Source organism: Theropithecus gelada, chromosome 1 (assembly GCF_003255815.1).
Source record: "Theropithecus gelada isolate Dixy chromosome 1, Tgel_1.0, whole genome shotgun sequence".
Lineage (NCBI taxonomy): Eukaryota > Metazoa > Chordata > Mammalia > Primates > Cercopithecidae > Theropithecus > Theropithecus gelada.
In genome coordinates, this window is record NC_037668.1 from 145,093,652 (window position 1) to 145,101,128 (window position 7,477).

General features: G+C 39.0%; 1 pseudogene; it reads right to left on the reverse strand.

Moving 5' to 3' along the window:
- Positions 1–6,280: 6,280 nt before the first annotated feature.
- On the reverse strand, positions 6,281–7,212 carry LOC112614121 (annotated as a pseudogene).
- Between the last annotated feature and the right edge of the window lie 265 nt (positions 7,213–7,477).

The window sequence follows — 7,477 nt, forward strand, 5'->3', positions numbered from 1 at the left end:
AGTTTAAAAAAAGAATCCATCGAGAAAGCAATTTTTTTAAAAAAAAGCCTAGTTCCTACTGTTCGCACTACTATACGATGGAGAGTATGAAGAAACACAAGTACTACACTCTGTCGGAGGTCTGCTCATATCCCCCAAAGAAACCTTTACAACAATTCAACATAGGAAAACAATTGAAAGTAAAAAATATATATAAATACCACTAGACAATAATAGATTTGTTTCCTGACTTAAGTTGGGATCCCCAGATGAGGATTTGTGTGAAAGTGATCTGGGGAGTAGGAAAGTGGTGCTAGGAAGGGAAATCCCGTAAAGGGTAACATCAGTTCAGTCTTTCAGTCTTTGGAGACCATGTTCTGGTCAGGGGCCAGGGAGCTGGGGTAATTATTCCTCCTGTCCATCAGCCCCTAAGATGAGGCACCCTGGGTTGGGGGTGTGGTGGCTACTTATATTAAATAAATTTCCAGGCACTTCCTGCTGTCTGCACTAGCAGGAAAAGTGGGTTATCACTGCTTAAAAGCAGCCTTACAACAGAGAGATGTGGGTGCTTGCTCTAGAGAGCGGAAGCTCACGTCAGTGCGATCTGTGTGTTTGGAAATGGCCAAGTGTGCTAATGGGATATGAGTAGAGCTCTGACAGCATCTGATCACCTCTACTATGGTGGCATTAGGCTGGACATGATCGATTGCCAAATTAACTATATAGGCAATTATTGCTGTAACAGATTAGAGAAAGAAGAGATCTGATCACAGAAGCATGTGCTCAGGTTCCCTTACTATACATTTCACAGGGATAGATTTGCCCCAGTTCATTGCCACCTGTGATTGAGTAAATCCACCTACTTCTGGGGTTTGGTGTAAAGAAGACACTTGCCCAGAGACATAAATCACATTCTACAATAATGCATTATCAGTGTAAAAGGAAAGGTGAATTTTGATCTCCATCTACTTTACTCCTATATATTTCTTAATTACATGAGTACTCAGGTGAGGAAATGGAGTGTTATTTACTGGTCCTTCCTGAACCTCAATAAACAACAATAATTAACATTTATTGAGTGCTATGTGCCAGCAACAAGTCTAAGTACTTTTCAAAAATGGTCTTATTGCATCTTTTCCACAGCCCTATGACATAGGTCCTTTTCACGCTTTTTAAATTGTGGAAACTGAGGCACAGAGAGGTTAACTGTCTTGTCCATGACCACACTGCTGTAATATGAAATGAGGATTTGAACCCAAAGTCAATCTAGTTATGAAGTCTATGCCTTTAACCACTAGATTAAAGACAACTGAAGTGAGAGCAAGAAGATTTCTAAAGGCTTCTGTAGCCAGAGGATAATGACTGTACCACAGAAGCCACAGGATAGGTTTTTTGAGTGAGGACCATGATGGAGATTAGAACTTACAGGATCAGTGAGACCTAAAGTAGGCTGAGATCACAATGAGAACCACAGGGTTTTAACTCAGCTGAGAGAACAAACCAGAATTTCGCTAGCCACACCTCAGTGAACACTAGTGTAAAGAAACTCACAGACCCAACCAGACCAGAAGTCTGTCACCTGGGACCAGAGAAGTCTGAGAGGTGAGTTGCAAGGATAATCAAAAGGTACCAACTTCTCTTCCTCCAATGCCTCAAGGTCACATAGGGACTCACCATTCCCAATAAACCCAGATTTCACATTGATTGGTTTACATTGTATCTCCAGTGTAACTATTCTGCTTTGGATTCACAGGGCTTCTCAAATCTGTGGATTGATGCCTTTCATCAGTTTTGGAATACATTCATGAAACAATGAATGATGGGGATACATTCTGAGAAACATGACCTTAGAAAACATTGTCTTTGTGTGAACAGCATAGAGCATACTTATACAAAACTAGATGGTATAACCTACTGCACACCTAGGCTATATGGTATAGCCTATTGCTGCTGGCTACAAACCTGTGCAGCATGTTACTGCACTGAATACTGTAAGCAACTGTAACACAATGGTAAGTATTTGTGTATCTAAACATAGAAAAGGTACAGTAAGAATATGGTATTACAATCTTTTCGGACCACCGTTGTATTTGTGGTCTGTTGTTTACTGAAACATTTTTATGTGGTACATGACTGTATTCTCAGTCATTATCTCCTCAAATATTTATTCCTCATTCTCACTCTCCTGCCCTTCTGGGACTCAAATTAAAATGTTTTAAGCTTTCTGTCATATAAATATTATCATTTATTATTAATTACTTTAAAAAATATTGTAATATTGAGGGATTTTCTTCCATTATAGCTTCTAGGTGATTGTGGTTTCTGTATCTGATATGCATTGGTTTCTTTATATTACTTTTGTGCCCTTCTACCTTGCTGAATTATTTTATTGTTTGTAATAGTTTTGCAGTTGATTCACCTAGGTCTTCATGTTATCTGAAAATAGTAAATAGCTCCATTGGTATATAAATGGATTCAGAAAATATGGTATACATACACAATGGATACTATTCAGTCATAAAAAATAATGAAATCATGTCATTTGCAGCAACATGGATGGAACTGGAGATTATGTTAAGTGAAATAAGTCAGGCACAGAAAGACAGATGCCATATGTCCTCACTCATACATGAGAACTAAAAAATAATTGGCCTCATGGAGATAGAGAACAGAATGACAGATACTGGAGGCTGGTAAGAGTGTTTGGGTGGTAGGAAGAATAAAGAGAGGTTGATTAGTGGGTGTAAACATACAGTTAGATAGAACAAATAAGCCCTGATATTCAATAGCAGAGTAGGGTGACTATAGTTAGCAACATTGCATAGTATTTTTCAAAGTAGCTAGAAAAGAGGACTTGAAATTTTACCAACATATAGAAATGATCCTCAGCGTGATAGATACCCCAAACACCCTGACTTAATCATTACACATTCTATGCATGTAACAAGTACTCGTGTGTATCCCGTAAATATGTAAAATATTTTGTATCGATTAAAAAATAGTAATAGCATTACCTCTTTCTTTCCAATTTCATACTTCCAATTTCATTTTTTCCTTTTTGCTAATTGCATTGACTGGTACCTCCTGCACAGTATGAAATGATGATAGTGGGGATCCCTGTCATGTTTCTGACATTGAAGGTAATGATCTCAGTTTGGGGGCAAAAAACCGAAAAAGTTTTATCTCAACATTTTAAGGATCTGTCTTTTCCTATCATACTGAGTTTTGTTTTCTTTTAAGTCAATAATGGTTGTTGACTTTTGCCAAATGCTTTTCAGCATTTATAGACAGGATCAATAGTTTATCTTCTAAAAACTATTAATTTGATGAATTATATTAAAAGATTTCCTAGGGCCAGGTGTGGTGGCTCACGCCTGTAATCCCAGCACTTTGGGAGGCTGAGGCGGGCAGATCACCTGAGGTCAGGAGTTTGACCTGGCCGACATGGTGAAACCCCGTCTCTACTAAGAGTAACAAAATTAGCTGAGTGTGGAGGCACACGCCTGTAATCCCACCTACTCGGGAGGCTAAGGCAGGAGAATCACTTGAACCCAGAGGTGGAGGTTGCAGTGAGTCGAGACTATGCCGTTGCTCTCCAGCCTGGGCAAAAAAGACCATCCCCCCATCAAAAAAAAAAAAAAAGAGATTTCCCAAACCATTTTTGCCATCCTGAACAAAATCTTACTTGGCCATAATATTACTTTAATATTTTTATGGATTATATTATCCAATATTTTATTCAGGATTATTGCACTGACATTTATAAGTGGATTTGATCTTTAATTTTACTTGTTTCTTTTTTTAAAAAAGAAAGTTTTTATTAACACAAGTTTTTCTTAATTCACATTTCAATTTTAATATTAAATAGTCCAAGATTTTTATTATGAACACTTTATTCCAGTTTAGTCCTCTTAAATTCATTTACTTGCTGTTCATTTATATTTAACATGTAAAAGCTATGAATTACCAGCTATTTTTTTAAAATGGTAACTAACTGCACTGGAAAATGAAAATTTATAAAATTGTACCATTAGATCAGAGTTTGAAAAACCAAAAGATAAGGATTTGTTAGGATTTGTTTAAAAATCTTTTATCATTAGGGCATTACACTTTTTTCAGAACAAGGATAATTTGCAGAAATTATACAAGGTAACTTTTTATCAAATATCAATATTTAGCAAAGTTTTATTTACCTGAAATGTTATTTCACTGGTAAAAACTACCTCCAGTTACCAAAAAAAAAAAAAAAAAAATCAGAAACCTTATTAAATTTAACCTGCTTTTATAAATGTCCTAAGAAGTCTTAAGCTAAACATATTTTAAGTAGAAAAATGATAATTTAAAAATAGTTCGTTATACTGTTTCTGTGGTTTATGTACATATATTAACTTATCTCTTTGATAGGAAACATGACTAGAAGTTCATTACATTAAGCACTGTAAAATAAAAGTGAGAGCTAATCATCTTCTAGCAAAAATACTTTGTATGCAACAATTGCAAATGTTAAATCTGTTATTTAGTGGTTGATTATTGCCTGCTATGAAATATTAAACAATGTATATTTACTGAATTGTTTTTCAGTTTGCAGCGGCCCTCTGAGATCCCAAACAAGGGGTTCCCATAAATAAAAGCTGCAGTGCAATTCACTTAGTTGTTAGTTTCAGGCCAATCCTCCCCTCCTCATTATACTCATTCTTCCCCACTGCCCCTAAACTCTGCAGTGGCACCATATTATTAAAAACAATAAGTACCTAGGGTTTATGCTTCAGAACAAGACATTATTTGAGTAATTTCAAATGATATACAGTTCCTTCACGTAAAAAAGATGTTTTGTGGTCACAATTGCTTGAAAAAGTAATAATATTCAAATGACCTGACATATCAGCCCTTAGCAATTATAAACCATGATTTTGACACATGGCAATTTTTAAGTCAGGCAAATGTTAAGTGCTAAAAGATGTGAATAGCTGTTCTGTTTAGGTTAGAGTGCTGCAAAACTCAGGTAATGACTATTTTTTCAGTTAGCATTACTAGTCCATGGTACAGCATACTAAATCACAAAGTACAAACCCAAGGAAGATAATACCTTTACGAAGTTACAAACTTTGGCAAATCAATACAGTACCTTTTTTTTTTTTTTTGGAGACGTAGTCTCTCTCTGTCGCCCAGGCTGGAGTGCAGTGGCGGGATCTCGGCTCACTGCAAGCTCCGCCTCCCACATTCATGCCATTCTCCTGCCTCAGCCCACTGAGTAGCTGGGACTACAGGCGCCTGCTACCACGCCCGGCTAATTTTTTTGTATTTTTGATGGAGACGGGGTTTCACCGTATTAGCCGGGATGGTCTGGATCTCCTGACCTCGTGATCCGCCCGTCTAGGCCTCCCAAAGTGCTGGAATTACAGGCGTGAGCCACCACACCCGGCCTACAGTACTCTTTAATATAATGAAACCATACTTTTGACTTGGCGCAATGGCTCATGCCTGTAATCCTAGCACTTTGGGAGGCCGAGGTGGACAGATCACCTGAGGCCAGGAGTTCGAGACGAGCCTGGCCGACATGGTTAAACTTCGTCTCTACTGAAAATACAAGAATTAGCCAGGAGTGGTGGTGCGTGCCTGTACTCCCAGCTACTTGGGAGGCTGAGGCACAAGAATCGCTTGAACCCGGGATAGGGAGGTTGCAGTGAGCTGTGATTGCTCCACTGCATTCCAGCTTGGGTGACAGAGCAAGACATTGTTTCAAAACGAAACAAAGCAAAACACAAAACCATACTTTTGTTGGAGTCATGTGTTACTTTAGTGATAATTTTCACTCTGAAAATATTTAAGTACCAAATCAAAACACTGGTTTTTAATGGTGGTTTATAGCAGAGCAAGTTATTTTACACAAAATATAGTTTAAAACTACACAATTTCTCCTTTTGAGTGAGTTCCCTTGTGCAAGCTGTTGAAGTGTACAGCAGCAGGGTAACGGGCATCTATAGGAAGTGACTCTGCTCTGTTCTGGGGTTGGTCCAAAGGCAGCTGGAGTTTCAGTGTATGAAAAGCTTTAAAATACTACCTTAAGGAGATTTAATGTCAACACCAATTTCCAAGGACTTCTTGTTAATTTTTCACATAAATAATGGCACCCTCAAAATCAGATAGTAATTTCAAACAACATTAATTTCAGATGATCCCTTTTATTTAGAAGACTTTCTGTTTTCATCAAAAGTCATATGGCCTTATATCAGCTTATCAAAAAAAAAAAAAAACTACCTAAAATATAGTTGTAATTTTAAAATGACAAATAAATATATAGTCAGCTTGGAGAGACCTGGGGTACCCGATGCTGTCTACCAACTTTCATGATCCCTCCTCGGCAAATGCTGCTGCTGCCATTGCTTCCTCCTGCTGAGGCTGTCAATTCTTCAATCTCTGCTTTTTTTCTTTTTTTTTTTTTGAGACGGAGTTTCACTCTTGTCACCCACGCTAGAGTGCAATGGCATGATCTCAGCTTACTGCAGGCTCCGCCTCTCAGATTCAAGCCATTCTCCTGCCTCAGCCTCCTGAGTAGCTGAGATTACAGGTGCCCACCACCATGTCCAGCTAATTTTTGTATTTTTTAGTAGAGACGGTTTCACCATGTTGGCTAGGCTGGTCTCAAACTCCTGACCTAAGGTTATCTGCCTGCCTTGGCCTTCCAAAGTGCTGGGATTACAGGCGTGAGTCACCGTGCCCAGCCCAGTCTCAGCATTTAATGTGTGCATTACCCATTCCACTGCTTCTTCACCTTTACTGGCACTTGAGGATGTTGTACTTGCCATCAGTCCTTCAAGGTAACTGCTGAGGCTAACCGCTTTCATGGTGATTATGGCTTCTTGAGTCAAAATAGTTCCTTCTGGGTCCTGAGGATATGGTTTTTATATGTCTCTCATCTACTGAAACCATATTTGTAAATGAAATATTAGTAGATTTAAGTTCCATTGCTTTCTCTACAGGATCAACAGAATGTTCTTGCACATATGTTTTGGTTCTTGCTGCACCAATAAGAGACTTCGCAATGGACAGCAGTCCCCACTCTGTGCTGAGAAGTCTATGGCTGTGCAACTTTCCAGAGGGATCTATATGTCGGTCCAACACATTAACTCCAGCCACACCTGGGTTCATAGGGTCTGGGTATTTCTACGTCGCAGCTGTTGTAACAGTTTCCCATGAGTGGTCAAAGATGTGCTCCGAAGTCCAGATCTTCATGGTGCCGGTGGCCTGAGCAATGTCTGGTGGCACCAGGGAACAATGAGGTGCAGAGTTTACACCTGCCCTGACTCACCTCCAGTACTCCAGCCAGCCCGCAGAACACAGGTGCCCTCGGGCCCAACACGAGGGACCTCCAGACACGCAGCCCAGTTGTATCTGTCTCATAAAGAGAATTTGGAGGTTTTGTAATGTAAATGTCGAGTTAACGGGTGCAGCACACCAACATGGTACATGTATACATATGTAACAAACCTGCACTTTG